Source organism: Apodemus sylvaticus, chromosome 17 (assembly GCF_947179515.1).
Source record: "Apodemus sylvaticus chromosome 17, mApoSyl1.1, whole genome shotgun sequence".
NCBI lineage: Eukaryota > Metazoa > Chordata > Mammalia > Rodentia > Muridae > Apodemus > Apodemus sylvaticus.
The window spans coordinates 76,178,025-76,202,206 of record NC_067488.1 but is presented as its reverse complement, the minus strand read 5'-3'; the positions used below and the strand labels follow the sequence as shown (position 1 = coordinate 76,202,206).

Genomic DNA, 24,182 nt, shown 5'->3' with positions numbered 1-24,182 from the left:
TGTATCCAGGGAGAATGATGTAGGATGACTGGAAAGGAACAGTGACTATAGTTAAATGGCTCTCCAGACTCCAGTAGCTTTAAAATAGGCACTTGGTTGTGTCTCTGTGATGTTTGTCTGCATAAGAAACAGATTACAAACTGTTCCTTTGGAGAGCCTAGCAGACATGAAGAAGCTGTGTGCTTTCTCTATTTCATTTTTGCTCCTGACATTTTCTCTCATCTTGTGCTGTTTGACTGAACCCATTTGTTTCTGGAGGATAAAGAATAGTGAAGATAACAGTGGAGATTTACGAAATGATTGTGGCTTTTTCCTTTGGACAATGGAAGAACCTATTGAAGAGAATTTTTATAATGAAATTATTGATTATAGGTAAGTCACTAACCTTATTTTCTTTGTTAATATAATTAATTAGAAATATTTAGTTGCATACACAAACTGTGGGGTTCTGTCTTGTTCCTCCCTGTGTAACTTTAGGAACCAGAGAAAATCAATTATTACATCAATCACTATTTTAATACTGACAAATGTATCCCAGTTTAGATTAGCTTTTATACATTGGGTTCCAATTCACAATGCTGGAAAGTGAGCCTGGATTCTCTCTGTTGAGTCTTTTTTGATATCATATGTTGAAACTTGTCTCTTCATCTGCCTTACATTCACAATTCCCACCTTTGGTAAGAGCTCAATATCAAGAGACAACATCACTGCCTATATTCAATTGTCTGCAAATGATTTCTTTATAAGCATGCATCTAAATGCCTTCATAAAAAGGTTATATAATTCTGCTCACCAACAGTTAGACTTACATTCATTCATAGAAATATCTGTGTGTGTGTTGGTCTACTAGACATGATTATATATATACTTGTTAATATACATATACTTTGCTGTATAAAGTATAGTCTTTAACTGAGCCCCTCCTTCAATGCTGGTTTTGATAATGAATGTGGAAAAATTCATATTCTGTTCATATTCTGTTACCTGAAAATAATTTCTCTCCAATTATACAAACGCCCAGGCACAGATTAGGCTTATTAACAGTATCAATATAGCTATTAACTATTGAATACATACAGCATTAGAGAAAAATCTATGAGAATAAATGTACATTTTGTGGATTAGAAGCTGTTTTCAATGGAACTACATAGGTCTGAGATACTGAGCATGAGATGTTACCTTTTATACATCCAGATCATGAGGGAAGGAGTGTTGACATAACTTACCTTTTAGCTTATCAATGTGTTTGCGACTTCTTTCTTTCATGAGTCAGGTTTTCCTGTGCTTTTCTGTCTCTGACTTTTATCCCATCTCTTATTCAATTTTCATGTATTTGGGATTTAGCAAATATGTTTTGCAACTGGAAGTCACAGTACACTGCACACGTTGATAGTGATGGTTGCTTAACATTATTATTCTTCTGTGTTAGGTTAGTATGAACTTCATTTCTGATGTATTCTACATTTTCCCACATTTCATTTGAAAAATAGTGGAAATTTTCATTGGTGTCAATTTGTAAGCCATAATAAGGTGTAAAATTATAACTACATAAACTGTGTAAATATACTTTTCAGTTTTAGAAATAAAAACTTAGCTTCAAACACTCTATTGAAAAATGAAAATTTCAGCAAGAGCATGTTTGCATTGGTTACTGCTGATAAGAGATAATAGCTAATAGTAGCAGATTATTGTTGTGGCAGATGAACAAATATCTTATTGAGAGAAGATCTCTATGCGCATACTTCACTTAAAGGATCTTAAAAAATTAGGAAGACTGAGGTGTTAAGAGAAATCTGATATATTTTTACAAAGTTGACACAGTAACAACACATGAAAAGTTAACATGAATTTGGTGTACAAAGAGCCCAAAGGATAATAATGTGGGTATGTGATATATTTTATAATTTTGTGAATTTTGAAATGGATAAATAATTGAAATATACCTTAAATTAATAATTCTACTTTAGGAATATTAATTTTTGAAAAATATTAAAATAATGTTCTACAAAAATGGAAATATCTACCTTTTCTCTGTCCATTAAATAAGAAATTTCTTAATGTTTAAATTTTAAAACGTTTATTTTTATTTTAAAATTTGTAAAATATTCTTACTCATAAAATAATTTCTCTCCTTGTAACACAGATACTCATTTTTAAATAAACTGATTGTTAGGCAATATACACAGGAATATAATTCATTTTGAATACTCTCACACCATGCAAGGGGTTATCACATAAGGGCGTTTTAACATTTTTTTTCTTTTCTTTTATTGGACATTTTCTTCATTTACATTTCAAATGTTATCCCTTTTCCTGTCACCTCTCTGAAACTCCCTATCTCATCTGTCCTCCCCCTGTTTAATGAGGGTGTTTCCCCCACATCCATCCACACTGATCTCTCCATTTTAACATTACACTGGGGTATCAAGCCTTCACAGGATAAAGGGCCTCTTCTCCTATTGATGCTCTACAAGGCCATCCTCTGCTACATATGAAGCTTGAGCCATGTTTCCTTCCTTGAGTACTCTATGGTTCTTTAGTCCCTGGAACTCTGGGGGATCTGGTTGGTTCATATTGTTGTTCTTCCTATGAGACTGCAAACCCCTGCAACTCCTTCATTCCTTTCTCTGTAACTCCTCCATTAGGGAACCTGTGCTCAGTCTAATGGATGGCTGAGAGCATCTCCCTCTTTATTTTCAGGCACTAGAAGAGCCTATCAGGAGACAGCTATGTCACGTTCCTGTCAGCAAGTACTTCTTTGCATCCACATAAGTGTCTGGGTTTGGTGACAGTATATGGGATGAATCCACAAATGTTAAAGTCTCTGAATTTTTTTTCCTTCAGTCTCTGATCCACATGTTGTCTCTGTATTTCCTTCTAAGGATATTTTGTACCGCTTTCTAAGAAGAACCATAGTATCCACACCTTGTTCTTGCTTCATCTTGATGTTCATATGGTCTATGGATTGTATCTTGGGTATTCCTAATATTTGGTCTAATATCCACTTATCGATGAATACATACCTTGTGTATTCTTTTGAGATTGTTTTACCTCACTCAGGATGATGTTTTCTAGTTCCTTCCATTTGGCTGTGGACTTCATGAATTCTTTGTTTTTCATAGCTGAGCAGTATTCCATTGTGTAAATGATTCACATTTTCTGTATCCATTCCTCTGTTGAGGGACACCTGGGTTCTTTCCAGTCAGAAGCTGGAAAAAGTCCATATGTCCTTGAACAGAGGAATGGATACAGAAATTGTGGTATATATACACAATGGAGTACTATTCAGCCATTTTCTAGTTCCATCCATTGGCCTAAGAATTTCATGAATGCATTGTTTTTATTAGCTGAGTAGTATTCCATAGTGTACGTATACCACATTTTCTGTATCCATTCATTTGTTGAAGGACATCCGTATTATTTCCAGCTTCTGGCTACTATAAATAAGGGTACTGTGAACATAGTGAAACATGTGTCATTACTACATGTTGGGGCATCTTTTATGTATATAAGCAGAAGTAGTATCGCTGGGTCCTCAGGTAATGCTATGTCCACTTTTCTGAGGAAACACCAAACTAATATTCAGAGTGGGTGTTCCATGTTTCAATCCTACCAGCAATGGAGAAGTGTTTCTCTTTCTCCACATCCTCCTCAGCACCTGCTGTCTCCTGAGATTTTCATCTTAGCCATTCTGACTGGTGTGTGGTGGAATCATAGGGTTGTTTTGATTTGCATTCCCTAATAACTAAGAATGTTACACATTTCGTTATGCACTTTTCAGCAATTTGTTCTTCGTCAGCTGAGAATTCTTTGTTTAGAACTGAACCCCATTTTTAATAGGGTCATTTGGTTCTCTTCAATAGAACTTCTTGAGTTCTTTGTATATATTGGATATTACAGCCCTATCAGATGAAGGATTGTTGTAGATCTTCTCCAAATCTGATGGGTGCTGTTTTGCCCTATTGACAGTATTCTTTATATTACAGTAGCTTCGTAATTTTCTGAGGTCCCATCTGTTGATTGTTGATCTTAGAGCATAAGCTATTGGTGTTCTATTCAGGAAAAATTCCCCTGTGCCTATGCGTTCAAGGCCCTTCCCAACTTTCTTACTCTTCTGTTAATTTCAGTGTATCAGCTTTTATGTGGAGGTCCTTGATCCACTTGATCTTGAACTTTGTACAGGAAGATTAGTATACATTCTTCTACATGCTGACCGCAAGTTGAACCAGCCCCATTTGTTTAAAATGCTATCTTTTTCCATTGGATGATTTTTAAGCTTCTTTGTCAAAAATCAAGGGAACATAGGCCTGTGGGTTCATTTTAGGATCTTCAATTATTTTCCAATTATCTACCTTCCCATCACTGTATTAATACCATACAGTTTTATTCATTATTGCCCTCTAATGCAGCCTGAGGTCAGGGATGTTGATTCACCCAGAAGTTCTTTTACTATTGAGAAGAGTTTGCATTATCCTGGGTTTTTTGGTACTCCAAATTAATTTGAAAATTTTTCTTAATAACTGTATGAATAGTTGAGTTGGGAATTTGATGATGATTATGTTGAATGTGTAGATTGCTTTTGGCAAGATGGCCATTTCTACTATATTAATCCTGCCAATCCATAAGCATAGGAGATCTTTCCGTTTTCTGAAGTTTTCTTCGAATTCTTTCTTCAAAGACTTGAAGTTCCTGTCATACAGATAGTTCACTTGTTTGGATAGAGTTACACCAAGATACTTTATATTGTTTGTGACTATTGTGAAGGGTGTCATTCCCCTAATTTCTTTCTCAATCTGTTTATCTTTTGAGTATAGGAAAGCTGCTGATTTGCTTGAGTTAATTTTATATTCATACACTTCACTGAAGTTTGTTATCAGCTTTAGTGATAACAAACTTTAGCTTTTTTTGGTGAAATTTTTGAGGTCACTAAAGTGTACTATCATATCATCTTCAAATAGTGATATTTTATTTATTTCTTTCCAATTTGTATCCCTTTGACTTTCTTTTGTTTTCTAATTACTGTTGCTAGGACTTGGGTACTATAGTGAAAAGGTAAGGAGAGAGTTGACAGCCCTATCTAGTCCTTAATTTCAATGGGATTCCTTCAAGTTTCTCTCCATTTAGTTTAATGGTGGCAACTGGTTTGCTGAATATTGCTTTTACTATGTTTCAATATGGGCTTTGAATTCCTGACCTTTCCAAGACGTTTAACATGAAGGGGTGCTGAATTTGTCAAATGCTTTTTCAGCATGTTCACGTGGGTTTTTTTCCTTTGAGTTTCTTTATGTAGTTGTTTACATTGATGGATTTCCATATATTAAACCATCTCTGCATCCAGGGGATAAAGCCTCCTTGTTCATGTTGGATAACCTTACCTTTTTATGTGTTAGATTTGGTTTGTGAAATTTGTATTGTGTTATTTTATGTAGATATTCATAAAGGAAATTGATTAATTGGTTCTTTTTGTAGTTTAAGTATGAGTGTAACTGTGGCTACATAGAAAGAATTTGTTAGTTTTCCTTCTGTTTCTATTTCATAGTTTGAGAACTATTGGTATTAGATATTCTTTGAAGGTCTGATAGAATTCTGCAATAAAACCATCTGGCTTCCTGGGATTTCTTTGTTTGTTTGGTTGCTTGGTTTGGTTTGGTTTGGTTTAATTGGGAGGTTTCTATTGACTGCTTCTATTTCCTTGGGGGCTATGCAACTCTTTACACAGTTTATTTGTTCCTGATTTAATTTTGGTTCCTGGAGTCTGTCTGGATATTTTTCCATTTCTCCAAAGTTTTACAGTTTTGTTGAATATAGCTGATTGTAGTAGGATCTGATTTTTTAAAATTTCCACAGTTTCTGTTTTTATGTCTCCCTTTTCACTCATAATTTTGTTAATTTGGATACTTTCTCTGTGCCCTCTGGTTAGCCTGGCTAAGGGATTATCTATCTGGTTGATTTTTTTCAAAGAACCAGATCCTGGTATTGTTGATTCTTTGTATAGTTCTTTCTGTTTCTATTTGGTTGATTTTAGCAATAAGTTTGATTATTTCCTGTCGTCTACTTCTCTTGGGTGTATTTGCTTCTTTTTGTTCTAGAGTTTTCAAATTAACTGTTAAGCTGTTACTGTATGACCTCTTCACTTTCTTCATGGAGGTACTCAGAGTTGTGAGTTTTCCTTTTTGCACTGCTTTCACTATGTTCCAAAATTTGGATATATTCTGCCTTTATTCACATTGAATTTTAAAAAGTCTTTAATTTCTTTATTTCTTCTCTGTCCAACTTATTTTCGAGGAAAAAGCTGTTTAGGTTCCACGTGTAAGTGGGCTTTCTGTTGTTTTTGTTGTTATTGAATACCAGCTGTAGTCCATTGTAGTGCCATAGAAAACATGAGATTAATTCCATGTCCTTGTATCTATTCTGGTTTGTTTTGTATTTCATTACACAGTCAATTTTTTCAGAAAGAACCAATATATTTCTTAATGGATGAGTTTTTAATATATTTTGTTCTTTTACTATTCCTAATTCCCATAGGACATTTTGTATGTCTTGAAATAATTTGATACTCAGTATTAGATAAAGAATCCTCAGCTATAAATATTACTAAGTATACATTGATGATAATTTCAGGGTATGAAAGGATACAAAAATAGAAGTTGAGCAAAATTTTTGATGCAAGATTTGATTCTCAAAATATTCAATATTGTTAAAATGTTTGATGTATAAAATGCAATTAAATAATAAAAAGATTTGAGGAGAATATATTGTGTATTTTATATGTGGTTTAAGTCATACATTTTAAAAAATATATCTGCCAAATTACAACTCCCAGATCATTACACTAGTCTTATTCAATAGGACTGTATTCTAGTTCAAGGATGGCACTGAGTGATACAACAAAGTCCTTATTGATATTCATAAATACAAAATTTAGTGTATTATAGTTTACTATGTCTATGAATTTTTAAATTTTATTCAACTCTAAAGATCTCTAATTTATAAGGCTTATTTTAAGACATTTAGTTAGAAATTTAGCAATTCCCTTAAAGCAAACCTTAATGCAGTTGAAATTTTAGGTTTCAAACATTTACCTTAATCATCACTATGCCTTGTTTTAGAATACCATCAAGAAGATATGAGTTTTTTCTGGTAATGTTTTTTGCTACTGATGAGATCAATAAGAATCCTTATCTTTTACCAAACATGTCTTTGAAATTCTCCACTTCTGCTGATCTGTGTCAAGATACTTTGAGGGTTCTGGATAGAGTATATGCACAGCAAAACAATAGTGGGTATTTTATTAATTATATCTGTGGAAAAAAATCTAAATTGTGACATCGAGCTTACAGGACCATCATGGAAAACATCCTCTAAACTGACAGTTCACACTAGGACACCAGAGGTAAGAGAGTGTGACACTAAATAAGCTAAAATTAAATTCCATTTACAGATGCCTACAAGAACACTTTAATAGCATGTATTTTTGAGTGCACTGCTAAACACACTCTCTCTCACTCTCTCACTCACAAACACACATAGTATGTATATGTTTATAGTGATATACATACTATATGTGATGAATTATTTAATTCATACATATTTGATTCATTTGTATGAATAAAATAATCAGGTCATAGAAGTTCTAGGCAAACAGGAAAAACTGTGTTCTAGAAATTCAAACTTGTCATGTATAGTCTAGAATCTAATAGGAATAATACATGATATTTAAAGTATATTTGTAGTAACATTAATAGGAGTTTGGAAAGGTGATTCACATTACTTGTTTATAAGTTCAAACATCTTAACAATCATTTTTTACATGTGCATCTTTCCTCCTCTCTTCTACATTCTTTAGGTTTTCTTTGGACCATTTAATCCTAAGCTAAGTGACCATGAGCAGTTTCCCTATATCCACCAGATAGCCACCAAGGACACACATTTGTCCAATGGCATGGTGTCATTGATGCTTCATTTTAGATGGACTTGGATAGGACTGGTCATCTCAGATGATGACCAGGGCATTCAATTTCTCTCAGATTTAAGAGAAGAAATGCAAAGGTATGGGATCTGTTTAGCTTTTGTGAATGTGATCCCAGAAACCATGCATACATACATGACAAAGGCTATGATATATGATAAACAAATTATGACATCTTCAGCAAAGATTATTATCATTTATGGTGAAATGAACTCTACTTTAGAAGTCAGCTTTAGAAGATGGGGATATTTAGGTACTCAGAGAATCTGGGTCACAACTTCACAATGGGATGTCATCACAATTAAAAAAGAATTCAGCCTTGATTTCTTCCATGGGACTGTCACTTTTGCACACCAAGGAGGTGAGATGACTTAATTTAGGAATTTTATGCAAACGGTGGACACATACAAATACCCAATAAACATTTCTGAGTCTATACTGGGGTGGAATTATTTTAATTGTTCAATCTCTAAGAACAGAAATAAAACGGAACATTTTACCTTCGACAACACATTGGAATGGACAGCACTGCACAAAGACGACATGGCCCTGAGTGAGGAAGGTTACAATTTGTATAATGCTGTGTATGCTGTGGCCCACACCTACCATGAACTCATTCTTCAACAACTAGAGTCTCACATACCAGCAGAATACATAGGAATATTTACTGACTGTCAGCAGGTCAAGTTTCTTACATTTCATTATGATTAGATATATCGATATGTCTTTCAAATTGACCCAGAGAAATGCATGCACATTTGATAGAGATTATTATCTCAGTGAAAATATGTCTATACTGACAACTCCCCAATTAATCTTTTACATGGATGAGTACCATGCAAAAGGAAAACATTTAATATTAAACAGTATTTTTTATATCAGTGAGTTCTGTGAAAACATGACTCCACATTTCACCAAATGAGTTCCAAGGTTAAAATAGGACCCAACTGTTTGATAATAAAAGCCTTAAGTGATGACTAGACTAGAACATTTCCCTAAAGAGTAATTTGATCTGGAAAATATCATGCTAAGTGAGGTAAACCAATCACAAAAGAATACACATGGAATGCAATCTCTGATAAGTGGATATTAATTAGCCCAGAAGCCCTGAATACCCAAGGCACAAATTGCATAACAAATGACTCCCATGAAGAAGTATGGAGAGGGTCCTGATTCTGGAAAGGATTGCTCTAGCATTGGAGGGGATTATAAGGACAGAGAAAAAGGAAGGAAGTGATTGGAGAATGGATGGAGAGAAGAAGGTTTATGGGACATATGGGGAGGGGGATCTGGGAAAGGGGAAATCATTTGGAATGTAAACAAAGAATATAGAAAATAAAAATATTGAAAAAAAAGAATCAGTAAATGTGCTGCTATTAATGTTACTCATTTAAATTAACAATGAATTACAAAAGCACAAATGATTAAGACTGTACATTTTATTAAGTTTCTGTTTATCTCATATATGTTGACTGTTTATGCATAAAAGATCAGTGGCATTCTTTATTTTCACATTCAGAATATCCCTTCATTTGCACACACATTTCTAAATTTTTAAAAATGTATTTTGATAAACATGAGCACATGCCAACACACATTCACACACACCATGTTACTTGTTATATGCTAATCATTTTTCCTAGCACAATTTACCATCAAACATTAATATGAATTATATGAGTTTTCAGTTCGGAATTACTTCAATGCATCTGTCTTTTATGAAAGTCATTAAGAATTTAGGGGAAATTCTCAATTTTGCTTTTCCTTTAATGATATGCATATGTAAGCATCTAATCTTGCATCTCATTTAGGTGTCTTCCTTGCTGAAGACCAGGGTATTTACTAACCCTGTTGGAGAACTGGTGAACATGAGTCATAGGGAAAATCCGTGTGCAAAGTATGACATTTTCATCATTTGGAATTTTCCACAAGGCTTTGGATTAAAAGTGAAAATAGGAAGCTATTTTCCTTGCTTCCCACAGATACAACAACTTCACATATACAAAGATATGGAGTCGGCCACAGGAGGAACTTTAGTGAGTATATCACAAATTTTAGTTGTTTTCAAGATATCCACATTTTAAAACATGAGGCACTGAAATAATATCGCTGTAGTTAAGACCAACTGCTACTCTTGCAAAAGATGATGCTCAGTTACAACCATCAAAATCTGGTAACTCTCAACTCCATGTAATTCTCATCATAGAGATCAAAGTCCTCTGAATTCCATGTTAAGTTGCAACCATATGGCTATTCACCATGCTACAGAAATATATTTATTAATGAAAAATTTGTAACTATACGTATAGCATGGATTTTTCTTATTCTGTGAGAATATATTTATAGCCTAATTAAGTATAGCATGTATTCATTAACAGAATTCTTTCTCCAGAGTCAAGGTTTCCTTTTTTATTTATATATTAATTGGTTATTTTATTCACTTACATTTCACATGTTATTCTACTTCCTGGTGTCCCCTCTTCTGTGAGAGATTGCCTTATCTGGTATCAGTGGGAAGGGAGCCCCTTCTTCCTATGGGGGCTCAATGATTCAGTATAGAGGAATGCTAGTGTGATGGGGCAGGCGTCTCATAAAAGCAAAGGAAATGGGGGAAGGGATAGAATATTCAAGGTTTTGTTTTAAACTTCATTAATTTTAGAAGAGTCTTATATAACATATTTGTATTTAGATATATTTTTATTTACATAGAAACAGATGTAACACTACCCAAATTGTTCTATGAAGCCATAATTTCGCTAATACAAAAACCACACAAAGATACAACAAAGGAGAACTTTACACAAATTTCCCTTATGAACGTCGATGCAAAAATACTTAATAAAATTCTTGCCCATTGCTTACAAGAACACATCAAAATGATCATTCACCATGATAAAGTGGGCCTCAACCCAGGGATGGTTCAATCTATGGAAACCTATCATTGTAATCCACTACATAAACAAATTCAAAGAAAAACAAAACACATGATCATTTCATTAGATGTTGAAATATCATGTGACAAAATTTAGCATCCTTTCATGTTAAAAGTCTTGGAAAGAACAGGAATTCAAGGCCCATATCCAAATATAATAAAAGCAATATACAGCAAACCAGTAGCCTACATCAAACTAAATGGAGAAAAACTTGAAGCAAGTCCACTAAAATCAGCGACTAGACAAGGTTGCGCTCTCTCTCCATATTTGCTCAATATAGTACTTGAAGTCCTAGCTAGCTCAATTAGAAAATAAAAGGAGGTCAAAGAGATACAAATTGGAAAGAAAGACATCAAATTATCACTATTGGCAGATGATATGATAGTATACTTAAACCACCCAAAATGCTACAGGAGAACTCAAACAGCTGATAAACAACTTCAGAAACGTGGCCGGAAATAAAATTAACTAAAGTAAATCAGTAGCCTTCCTGTACTCAAAAGATAAACTGGCTGAGATAGAAATTAGGGAAATGACACCCTTCACAATAGCCACAAACAATATAAAGTATCTTGATGTGTTTCTAACCAAACAAGTGAAAGATCTGAATGACAGGAACTTCAAGTCTCTGAAGAAAGAAATTGAAGAAGACCTCAGAAGTTGGAAAAATCTTCCATGCTCTTGGATTGGCAGGATTAATACAGTAAAAATGGCCCATCTTTACAGAAACAATATACTGAATCAGTGCAATCCCCATCAAAATCCCAATTCAAGTCTTCATAGAGTTAGAAAGATCAATCCTCAAATTCATCTGTAATAACAACAACAAAAAAAAACAAACAAAAAAAAAAACCCAGAATAGTTAAAATTATTCTCAACCATAAAAGAACTTCTGGGGGAATCAGTATCCCCAAAATCAAGCAATATTACAGAGCAATAGTGTTAAAAACTGCATGGTATTGGAATAGTGACAGGCAGGTATATCAATGGAATAGAATTAGAGACCCAAAAATGAACCAACACGCCTATGGTCACTTGATATTTGACAAAGGAGTTATATAACATATTTTGTTCATATTCATCAAACAAATCTTTCTTGATATACCCTACCATTTTTCTCCAAATACATTGGCATTCTGATTTTTTTCATTTACAACTCATGAGAAAAAAAATACTTATGTCACATAAGGACTCACTTTGGATTTATGAGTTTAGGATAAAAAAAGTTTTAATTTGATAAAACCTGAAAGTTACATATATAATATTACATGATGTACAAAATATTGTGTGACATTCAACGTACTGCAGGGAAATACGAAATGATAATGTGCCTGAAATTGTTAAGAAATACTGGTTAACAGAGGAATATTTATAGCCATATCTGTTAATGTGCAATATATCAATCTATGGGTCATTATACACATGATGTATAGATGAACTACACACACACACACACACACACACACAGACACACACACTCAAACACATATTAGATAAAATTTTATATTGTCTCAGGTTCCCTCCTCCATGTGTAGTGTGCCATGTACTGCTGGATTTAGGAAAATTCATCAGCAAGAAACAGCAGACTGCTGCTTTGATTGTGTTCAGTGCCCAGAAAATGAGGTTTCCAACGAAACAGGTACATGCTTGCATGCAGTAACAAAACTTGCAGAACTTGAATACCTTCTCTTTCCAAACTAGAAATATGATATGGCCCAAATGGAAGCTAAAGTCCTAATATCTCCATGTTTCAGAACGTAATCAGTTATATAATGTCATCTTCTGTTGGATCTAGAAATAGCCTGCTGTATCTTCTACAAACAATACATTTTTCTCACAATATTTTAGTTACTGATTTTATACTATACAGAAAACTTTTAGGAGGACATACATGTGTACAATTTTTAACGACAGACTTTAGGCATAATCTCAGAATACATTTCTTTTCTTAAATCATTTGAAATGTAAGTAAAGAACATATCAAAAAAAATACCTGAGCTCCAAAACCAATTCTGCTTTTACCAGTTTGGAAAACTATGGACATTTATTTTCGTCTCTTTTTATTGTACTTTGTTAAGCACATTTTTATCTCTTAATCTCTTTTCAATACCAAAATGAAGGTGTTGCCGCTATTATTGTTGTTTTCTATCAAAGAAAAAGAGACTGTGGCACACTAAGATGAACATGAATCACCATATTTTTTTTTCAAAATGATAAGGGCAGATTGATTTTGGAGACCAGGGAAAAAGAAGAAACTTGACTACATACATGTGTACCAATTTTTAAAGAAAAACTTTAAGCATAATCTAGGAATACATTTATTTTTCTTTGATTTTTTTATACAAAGATACTTGACATTATGATCAATCCATAGTATATCCCTCCATTACCCAGCTTAGTCCCTGACAAAAACGAGATGCTCAGTGTAACAATTGTTGCTTAATGAAATACATTTTAAGAACTTAGATGATTGTGGGGCAGTCGTGGCATGTGCCTTTAATCCCATGACTTAGAAGGCAGAGGCAGGTGAATTTCTGAGTTGGAGAGTAGTTTGGTCTTCAGAGTGAGTTTCAGGACATCCAGGGCTGTACAGAGAAACCTTGTCATCAAAAAACAAAACAAATCAAACAAAAAATGCGTAGATGGCTTCAAGGATTATTTTCCTGTAAAATAATTAGAACAAAAGTGAAGATTTCACGAAAGAAGAGATGGCATTGTGCGGATCACCAATCACCCCCAACCTAAGGAAAGAGGGATGGAAGTAAATATTCATTACCTTCATTCCATATAGCTTGGAATGAATACTTGTCAATAAAGGGATTATACCAAAATGTGAGTGACTTGAATATTTATATGAGGCACAGAGCATCAACAATGAAAACATTCCTTTAGGCAAACAGTAACTTGCATGACGAATTGTATGTTCTGGTTCCTATGTGGAGATACAGACAAATGGCACAACCCAAAATGCAAACAAAGTCCATAATGCGTTTCATCAACTGACATCGGTAACTGTATCTGCACACTTCTCTTGTCTGTGAATAGTGAATTTATAGTTTGAGGAATTTAAAAAACTGAGATTATCCATATTATTATTTATCAAATTATCTTTATTGTTTAATGCATAATTTTTCCATTCCATTCCTTATCATGGTGCTTTGTTTCACCACAAAACATAGGTAAAGAGAGAACAATCTTAAGTAAATTGTACCTACAGAAATAAGGAATGGATTAGATGCTCAATACCAAAATATTTATTGATATATTCTCTGAGTAATACAAATACATAATTATTAGCTACATAATTATGATATCTAGTAAGGATTTATTGGTTTTCTCCAGCAGATATGGAACAGTGTGTGAGGTGTCCAGATTATATGTATGCCAACTTGAAGCAAACACTCTGCCTCCAAAGAACTGTGTCATTTTTGGCTTATGAAGATCCAATGGGGATAGCTCTAGTCTTTATGTCTCTCTCCTTCGCGGCCCTCACAATTCTAGCACTCGTCACTTTTGTGAAGTACAAGGATACTCCTATTGTGAAGGCCAATAACTGCATTCTCAGCTACATCCTGCTCATCTCTCTAATGTTCTGTTTTCTCTGTTCATTGCTCTTCATTGGACATCCCAACCAGGCCACCTGCATCCTGCAGCAGACCACATTTGGACTATTGTTCACAGTGGCTGTTTCTACAGTTTTGGCCAAAACTATAACTGTGGTCATGGCTTTCAAGCTCACTACTCCAGGGAGAAGAATGAGAGGGATGCTGACATCAGGGGCACCTAACTTGGTCATTCCCATTTGTACCTTAATCCAAGTTGTTCTCTGTGGAATCTGGTTGGTAACATCTCCTCCCTTTATTGACAGAGATATGCAATCTGAACATGGAAGGATTATCATTATTTGCAACAAAGGCTCAGTCATTGCCTTTCATGTTGTTCTGGGATATTTGGGTTCCTTGGCTGTGGGGAGCTTCACTGTGGCTTTCCTGGCTAGGAACCTTCCTGACAGATTTAATGAAGCCAAGTTCCTAACTTTCAGCATGCTGGTGTTCTGCAGTGTGTGGATCACCTTCCTACCTGTCTACCATAGTGTTAGGAGGAAGATGATAGTGGTTGTGGAGGTCTTCTCCATCTTGGCTTCTAGTGCAGGGTTGCTAGGCTGTATCTTTGTCCCAAAGTGTTATGTTATTTTAGTTAGACCAGATTCAAATTTTGTACAGCAGTGCAAAGACAAATTGCTTCATTGAAACTTTCATTGACAATTTCATAGTAGGAAAATGTTAGATGATACTCAATATATTTTTTCTTTGTCTTAACAAATGTAGTACTCAATCACAGAAAATTTTTAAGGAATAAACAAATTAGAACTTAAATACAGGACAGTACTATTCTGCTTGGACAGTACTATTCTGCTTGATACCAATGAACAAAGTTTGGTGGAAAATGGGTTCATAAATAAGTACACAAACCTGACGAAATTGAGAAGGAGGAATCTGAATTGAGGAATGGCTACCATAATGTTGACCTGTGGTTTTTTGGGTGAGCCATGTACTTAATAAAAGATTATTATAAAGTGATGGTAATGACAGTGTATGGTACTCACCCTAGGTGAGTTATTTTTGAAGTTATAAGCAAGAGGACTGCAGACAACATGGACATTAAGCCAATATACCACATTATTTCACATGATTTCGTGGAGTGCTCGTATGCAATTTTATGCCTTGGCTACATTTAATATTCTGTGTCCAAGGCACATAAGAAATAAACACTTTTCTCAAATATTTTTTCTTGATCATGGGTGTTTTTATTTTCATTTTTGAGCAACAGAATCAAAGATAACATCTAAATGTTAAAATGCCTCTGTTGGGATTTGGGAAATCATAGATTTCTAATGCAATAAAAAGCACTTATTTGAAAAGAGAAATGAGGGAGTTTTAGTAGAGTGTGAAGCACAGTGACAGTGTTGCATATGACAGCATAGAAGCGCTGGACTCCGGAGTAACTTTAAAATGACCTAGGAAGATGTTAAGAATATCAATTAACCTGAAAAAAAGAGAATATTTTAAGTGAAGTCCAATGGGGTTCAGATTGTGCTCTGTAAATTCCTGTAAAAAGACACAATTTCATTATGAAATTAAAGTGCTTCATTAAGTGAGTAAAATCACTAATGGAAATGTCCCCCACAAGACATTTACCACGTTAAAGGTGGCTCTGGAATTATATGTAGCAGAGGAAGGCCTTGGGCATCAATGGGAGAAGCAGCCCTTGGTCCCATGAAAGCTCAATGCCCCAGTGTTGGAGAATGGCAGGGCAAGGAGGCAGGAGTGGGTGTGTGAGGGCACACACCCTCATAGAAAGAGGAGCTGGGGTGGGATACAGAGTTTCTGGGGGGAAATTAGGAAAGGGGATAACATTTGAAATTTAAATACATAAAATATCCAATTTAAAAAAAAAAGATACCACAAGGATTCTGGCATTTTGCTAATAGAGCCAATCAACTATCACAGATAAAGAACCAAAATAGACACTGCATCTGTTTGTAAACCTCTGGGTTGTTTACATTATTTGGTGGTGTGCATTGATTGGTCTCTAGGGCATGTTCTTCCTCTGCACGACTTTTCCCCCCTTTTCCTTTATTTTAGCCTCCCAACTTCTCAAACCCCTCCTGCAGATGCAGTCACCTGGAAGTTAGAACTTAATGCTATTCATTTCAAACCTCCCCACCGTGTCTTCCATTATTTAAGATCCAATTGTTCTTGAGAGAGAGCTGTGACTCACTCATACAAGGAAAAATGTGGCTTTGACCTTTTTGCACAGACCTGCTCAGGAAACCACATCCTTGTTGCACAACAAATAGGGAGGACAGGGCTCTTGTCAATGTTTTCGATGCTATAATCAGTCAGAGTTATTAGAAGTCATCCAGCTTCTCTGTAGAAAAGACAGTCCCACACTGTTAATTAATGACATATTTTTAAAATCTGGGCCTTTCTATTTCATGGAAATGTTAGGAAAAAACAAAACAAAAACTTAAAGTCATCTGTGTGTAACATAGAATACAAACTCTGAGCAGTCTGTGGATAAATAGAGCTGATGAAAACATAAAGATCAGAATGAGGCAGTGTGATTACATTCTTCCCACAGACACAGACTTTTAAACAGTTCTCACCTTAACAGCAAATAAATTGACTTATCATATGTGGCTACTTAAGAAGAATTGCACTGTTGTGATTATATTACATTAAAGTCACCTTGCAGGCCGAGAGCAGCTGAATGGAGGTTTTCTGAATCCAGTAGTACCGTGGTGAAATTTTCATCTATTCAAACAATATCTGCTGAGCTTCTAGCACAAGCCAGCACTGTGCTAGAAAAGGCTGCTGAGTAAATAGCGTGGGCCTTGCCATCAATTTTTTCTTTTTAAATATTTGCTTTATTTACATGTCAAATAGTATCCACTTTCAGAGTAACTTACTCCTCTGAAAACCCGCTATCTCATCCCCCATCTCCCTGTTCAAGCCCCTACCCCCAATTTCCTGACATGCATTCCTATATTCTGGGGAACCGAGCCTTCACAGGACCAATGGCCTCTCCTCTCACTGATGTCTAAAATGGTCATCTTCTGCTACATATGTAGCTGTAGCCATGGGTCTCTCCATGTGTACTCTTTGACTGGTGACACTTCTGGAGGACCCTGCTATACCTCTCCTGGGCATATACCCAAAGGATCCCCTGGCAAGCAATAAAGACGCATGCTCCACTATGTTCATAGCAGCCTCATTTATAATAGCCAGAAGCTGGAAAAAACTGAGATGTCCCTCAATGGAGGAATGGATACAGAAAATATAGTATATTTACACAATGGAATACTACTCAGCAATTAAAAACAATGAATTCACGAAATTATTAGGCAAATGGTTGAATCTGGTAAATATCCTAAGTGAGGTAACCCAATCACAATAGAATACACATGCAATGCAATCTCTGATAAGTGGATATTAATTAGCCCAGAAGCTCTGAATACCCAAGGCACAATTAACATAACAAAATACTCCCATGAAGAAGTAAGGAGAGGGTCCTGATCATGGAAAGGCTCAAGCTAGCATTGGAGGGGAGTATCAGGACAGAGAAAAAGGAGAGAGGTGATTGGAGAATTTGTGGAGAGAAGACAGTTTATGGGACATATGGGGAGGGGGGAGCTGGGATAGGGGAAATAATTTGGAATGCAAAGAAAGAATATAGAAAATAAAATATATATAATTTAAAAATAAATAAATAAAAGAGTCCTTTCTTTAGCTGGAGTCCTGAGCAGATGATAATCCTGTGTTCCCAGTAGGGAGATGGTTAGAGGGGAACAGCTTAGTGTAGAGATGAACCTTCAGGACACAGAATCTCCTCTCACATGCCCACAGGTGTTGGGGACTTCAGGGTTCAGACTATGCCCCCCCCCCAGTCGCTATGACTTGTCCCCCAAGCCAAGTTCTTCTAGACTGTCAGCAGGCCCGATTTGTTTTCAGAAGATGATTTGAAACCTAATACATGTTTTTGTTACTCTGTACATACACTGACAGGATTGGACTCTGCCAGGTGGGCAGAGGTGGAATTCTGTGGGAGCTCGGGGTCTAGAAGGTGTGCTCCTTAAGGGTGATCAAATGCCTTGCACCCAGGTTCAAGGATGGAGATGCATTGCAGGTGCCGTGAGTTCGGTTAGTTTTCTGGCTCGCTCAGCCTCCTGACATTTCGAAAATCAGACTTCATGCCTTCTACCTTAGGTAAATGTCCCATTCGGCCCTACATGTGTGCAAAGACTTGCAACAGCATCCTCCTCCTCCAAATGCAACAAACTCAGTGCAAACACAAATCTCCTGGCAGCTGCTTTCCATACTGTTCGCCTATGGTCTTAGGCAAGGCAAGGACCTGAGCTTAATTATGATTCCGTCTCAGCTGGTCTTTTCATCTCAGGGTAGCTTCTGCTATTGCCATTTGGGCCATGGCCCAAGAGTGCACTTGACAGACAGGGAAAACACTCACACACTCTGAGATTTAGGTGAGTCTTGCAGTCCTGGAAAGGCAGGTCCATAGTTACTCCCCTTGTCTGCTTGTCCATACTTGTATGGTCCACAGCTGGAGCAGGGACCAAGTAAGGAGCCAGAAGATCTAACACTTCCTAGATCCCCAGCTCTGACTCTGAGCTCCAGGCAGTGCTACTTCTTCACAGAAGGGGTCACTATGGGGCTGCTCTTCCCCAAGAGAGGAATGCCAATGGTCAGTGCCCTTCCTTGTATTCTCAGGGTGCTATTAACAGCCAGTTTCCCACAGAGCAAAGTTTTCATGACTGTTGGCATGCCTGAGATGAAATCGAAATGTCAATTCGAACTGCCTGTGTGGTTTGGTTTCTTGGTGCTTTCATTTTGTCAACCAAATCAGATTCTGCCTGGCAGGCTGTGATGGTAAAAGACTCCGAATCCCAGAAAATCCTAACTCAAGTCTCAGGATAGGATGATGCTCAGAAAAATTCACAAGAGACCATTCTTGATGTGAACACAAGAAGTTTATTTCTCTAGTGCACTGGGGCAGAACTCATGTCCTGTGCAGGAGCAGAGGAGTTCAACCTCACACAGCTGCAGTTGGGGGTTTTTAGAGAAGAAGACTATAAAGAAAAAAGGGAAGGGAGGCTTAGGCAGTGATCTATGTCAGAAGGAATGGCGAGATCAAGTGGCAATTCATGGCTCAGCAGAAGGTTACAGGTTATCTTGGGCAAACACAGTTACTTTGAGCAGAGTGGGAGCACTAGTCCAAGGTTGATTTTTTTTTTTTTTTTTTTTTTTTTAGGCTGAGAGCAGAACAAACAAGTTGCTCTGTGTTTAGGCTATTTGCTAGGGGTCTAAAAATCTCAAGTTGGGTCCCTTAATGGGATTTGATTCAAACCCAGGGTGCTCTACTAAATACTGACAGAATAGCCTGGCACCCAGGGATGAGTATGCAGTAGATGTGATGTAGACCCTGCGGTTTCAGATTGTTGCTTGTCCTCTCTGCTCTTCGTCATTTCTAAATGGTGAAAATCCATCCAATTTCTTTCCATTACTGAATGGACAGCAAAGCTTTCTATGGTAAAGACACTCTTTCAGTCCTACAAGGGTAAAGAGGCAACTGGCCACCCCATCGTTGAGCACCTTTGGAGGTCTACAAAACGGTTATCTGCCAGAATCTCAATTGAAGCTGCATTCTGTTATTGTGATAAGTTTTTTTCCAGGACTGCACAGTTCAGGACTCTAAAGCTATCAGATCTCTGAGCTATCTTTCTGATGCAAGTCTTAACTTTTGTAGTTGCTATGGTGCTGGTGTGGACTTCTCCAGTGTGTAAGACTCCAGAAGACACTAACCAACGCTTCTCACTCACACACCCAGGGTTTGGGGCCAGCTTTGTGATCCTGTTGAAGCCCATAGTTAGTTGCCTGCTTGCTTGTCCACCCTGGTGGATTCCACAAAGTGAGTCTGGCCAGAAGCATAAGCTGTTCTCAGCTTAGAGCTGCAAGCCAGTGACTTCTTCACAGAAGAGAGTGCTCAGGTGCCAGAGGTGCACTTTGTGCCCATTACAGATGTGCAGTGGCCTTGCTGACTGTCCCTTTTTGCAAGTGCGTGCAACATGCTGGAGAGACAAATTCCTCTTGGCTGTCCACTGGCCCAATCAGAAATACAGTGGTGGCAATTTCTAACTGTTTCTTGGTGCTGATTTTGTTTCTTGGTGCTTTCATTTTGTCGACAGGATCAGAGACTGCCAGGCAGGCTGCAGAGGGATTCTGTGCAACACAAGTTCCAGACCGTGTACACCTGGACACTGACAAAAAGGCTAAGCATCCAGGAGTGAGTATGCATGTGGGGGGATGCAGTCTGTGCAGTTTTTGATTGTTTTCTGGTTCTCTGGACCTCCTGATATTTCTGAACGGTGAAAACTCATCCAGTACTTTTTGATAGCAATTTTGCTCTCACCTACTGTCAGTGAACACACGTTTTCAACCTGGCAAGTGTGCCAAGACATGGGACACTAAAGCCCCAAAAGACAACAAATTCTGTGAAAATACGTATCTCCATCACAGCTGCTTTCTTTTCTGTGTGCCTACGATGTTGGCTTTTGGCTCCAGGCTCCAAGGTCATTCTGTCCAGGTTGCTCTTTTCCTTCTTCTGCTGATTTCCCTTGTCCCCTTGCATGCATGGCTAAGGCCTCAGCAAGCAAAATGCAGGATGACACTTTTACAAGGCTTCTCACTAACACAAACCAGATTTTAGGCCAGACTTGGGATCCAGGGCAAATCTATGATTAGTCCTCAGGCTCTTGCCCACAATGTGGGAGCCACAGCTGGAAGCGGGGACAGTGAAAGAATTCCAGAAAATAATCCAGGTTCACAGACACCCAAAGCTGCTGAAGACCTGCTGGCCAGCGATGTCTTCATCACTGTTGGGACATATATTCTTCCAGCACCAATACTTGATAATTAGCTACTTGTGTCCTGCTGTTAGTCTTTGAGTTTGGGATCTGCTGTAACTTATCTGCTGAGCCAGGTTCCATTTGGTGCTCAGCGGACTATGGACAAAATCGAACTATGATTTCCAACCACTTACCGGATTTTGTTCCTTGGTGTTTTTGTTTTGCTGCCAGAGGTTTTATTTGATTACTGACTTCTTTGGGAGATCTGTCTGGCAAATAGACGTTCTCAGCTCAAAATATTTTTAATTCATCCGACCCACCCTCCTCGAAGACTACAAAAACCACAGGCCTGGGGCCTGCAGAAGACTGCTGCACAGGCTGTGCAGCACAGGCTGCTGTCCTACTGAGGTGTGTGCTGCCTTAAAGGATGGAGGTGCCTTTCTGGTCCGTTCTAGTAATGCAGGCCTGGGATTCCATTCCACAGCCTGCTCTGATCAACAGCTTCTTTTAAAACCGTGGTCGCTGCCCTCATCCTTTCTATCCAGTCCTAGGCTTGTACCAATTATTTTACAGAGATGACCATAAACAGCATCTTACAGTTTGGATCTGTGACGTCACAGGAATCTACCCCAGGACAACGAGAACACTTCGGAGCCCAGCATTCCTGATTCCATGAGCGTCTTCCAGGAGGAACAGGCAGAGAAACCTGCAACAGCAGGAACCTGGGAGGACACTCTAGAAGGAATAATTCATGCTGACAGTGCTTCTGTGGTCCAGTTCCAGAGCACACCACTGTGGCAACATGAAGACAACACTGTGGTGAAAAGACATGGATACCCATGGTGGAAGTCCCTCCAGAGACTGCCAGCCACCAGCAAGGAGAGACTTGCAAAGTAGACTCTGGATTTTGTCAGGACTCCTGGTTCTCATTCACTGCTGGCTGAACTGCCTGCTCTGCTGCTGCTGACTGCTGGTCTTTGAGAGCATAAGGTGCCTTTCTGCTATTTCAGAGAGAGGTCTGTACCAAAGAAGATATGTGTGACTGTCTTAGTCAGGTTTCTCTTCCTGCACAAACAACATGACCAAGAAGCAAATTGGGGAGGAAAGGGTTTATTCAGCTTACAGTTCTGCATTGTGGTTCATCACAAAAGGAAGTCAGGACAAGAACTCGAGCAGGTCAGGAAGCAGGAGCTGGTGCAGAAGCCATGGAGGGATGCTCCTTACTGGCTTGCTTCCCCTGTCTTGCTCAGCCTGGACTCAAGATATAGAACCCAAGATTTCCAGCCCAGAGATGGTACCACCCTCAAGGGGCCCTCACCCTTTGATCACAATTTGAGAAAATGCCCCACAGATGGATCACATGGGGCCCCTTCCCCAACTGAAACTCCTTTCTCTGTGATAACTCCAACCTGTGTCAAGCTGACACACAAAACCATCCAGTACAGTGACTATGACTAAGCCTCTCCATTTCCTGTAGCCAGGTATCTTCAGTGCAGTCCTCTTGCTTCCATAACAAAGAACCACAGAGATTTGGCAATTTTCCTTGTCCCAGGCTATGTAAAAACTTCCTCACCTCTGTTAGGTGTAGATTTCCACTCACTTTAATGGCCACCTAGCCATTTCTCCTGTCTTCCCTGCACCTGAACCTGAATCCCCCATTCTCCTGTACATCCCCTTTCCTTCCAGTTCTCTTCCTATTATGACTGTGTTATTCCTCCTTCTATGTGAGATTCAACTTTCTTGCTTGGTCATTCTTTCTTGTTTAGCTTCTTTCAGTTTGGAATATAATATGGTAACTGTACTTTATGGCTACTATCTACTTATAAGTGAGTAAAATGAATGATCTTTTGGGACTGGATTGCTATACTCAGGATGATATTCTCAAATTTCATCTCTTTGCTTGTAAAATTCATGAGTATTCCATTGTGTAGCTATACTCCATTTTCTTTATCTGTTCTTCAGGTGAGAGACGTCTAAATTGTTTCCAGTTTCTGGCTATTACAAATAAAGCTGCTATGAACATGATGGATCAAGTGTCTGTGTGAGGAGTTGGAGCATCTTTTAGTTATTTTCCCAGGAGTGATACAGCTGGGTCTTGAGGTAGAACTATTCCCATTTATTGGAGAAAATGCCAAATTGGTTTCCAAATTGTTTATACAACTTTGCACTCCCACCAGCAGTGGAGAAGTGTTCCCATTGCTCCACATCCTCTCAGCTTTTGATCTTAGGCATTCTGATGGGTGTTAAATGGATCCTCTCTGTGCCTTAGTTTTGTTTCTCTGAATGACTAAGGAACTTGAACATTTCTTTTAGTGTTTCTTACCATTTTATTACCATTCTTGAGAATAACTGTTTAGTTCTGCATTCCCCCAATGTTTTTGTTCAATTCTTTGGATTGTTGGTGTCTAGCTTCTTGAGGTTTTTTTTGTAAATTTTTGATAGTAGCCCTCTGTCAGATGGAGGGTTAGAGAAGATTCTTTCCCAATCTGTGGGTTGTTGATTTGTCCTATTGACAGTGTCCTTTGCCTTACAAAAGCTTTTCAATTTCATGAAGTCCCATTTATCAGTTGTTTATCTTAGAGCCTGAACCATTGGTGTTCTTTTCAGGGGTGTGTCTCCTGTACCAATGCATTCAAGGGTATTTCCTACCTTCTTTTCCATGAGATTTTGTGCATCAGATTTCACATTGAGGTTCTTTATGCACTTGGACTTTAGTTTTCTGCATGGTGATAAGTATGGATCTATTTTTATTCCTCTACATGTAGACATCCAGTTAGTCCAGCATCATTTGAGGGAGCTTTCATTTTTCCATTGTATGGTTTTGGCTCCTTTATCAAATTTCAAGTGTCCATAGAAG

The 24,182-nt window shown here is 37.5% G+C and overlaps 1 pseudogene; it reads left to right on the top strand.

The window, feature by feature from the left end:
- Window positions 1–166: 166 nt before the first annotated feature.
- On the top strand, window positions 167–15,152 carry LOC127667766 (vomeronasal type-2 receptor 116-like; annotated as a pseudogene).
- Window positions 15,153–24,182: the final 9,030 nt, after the last annotated feature.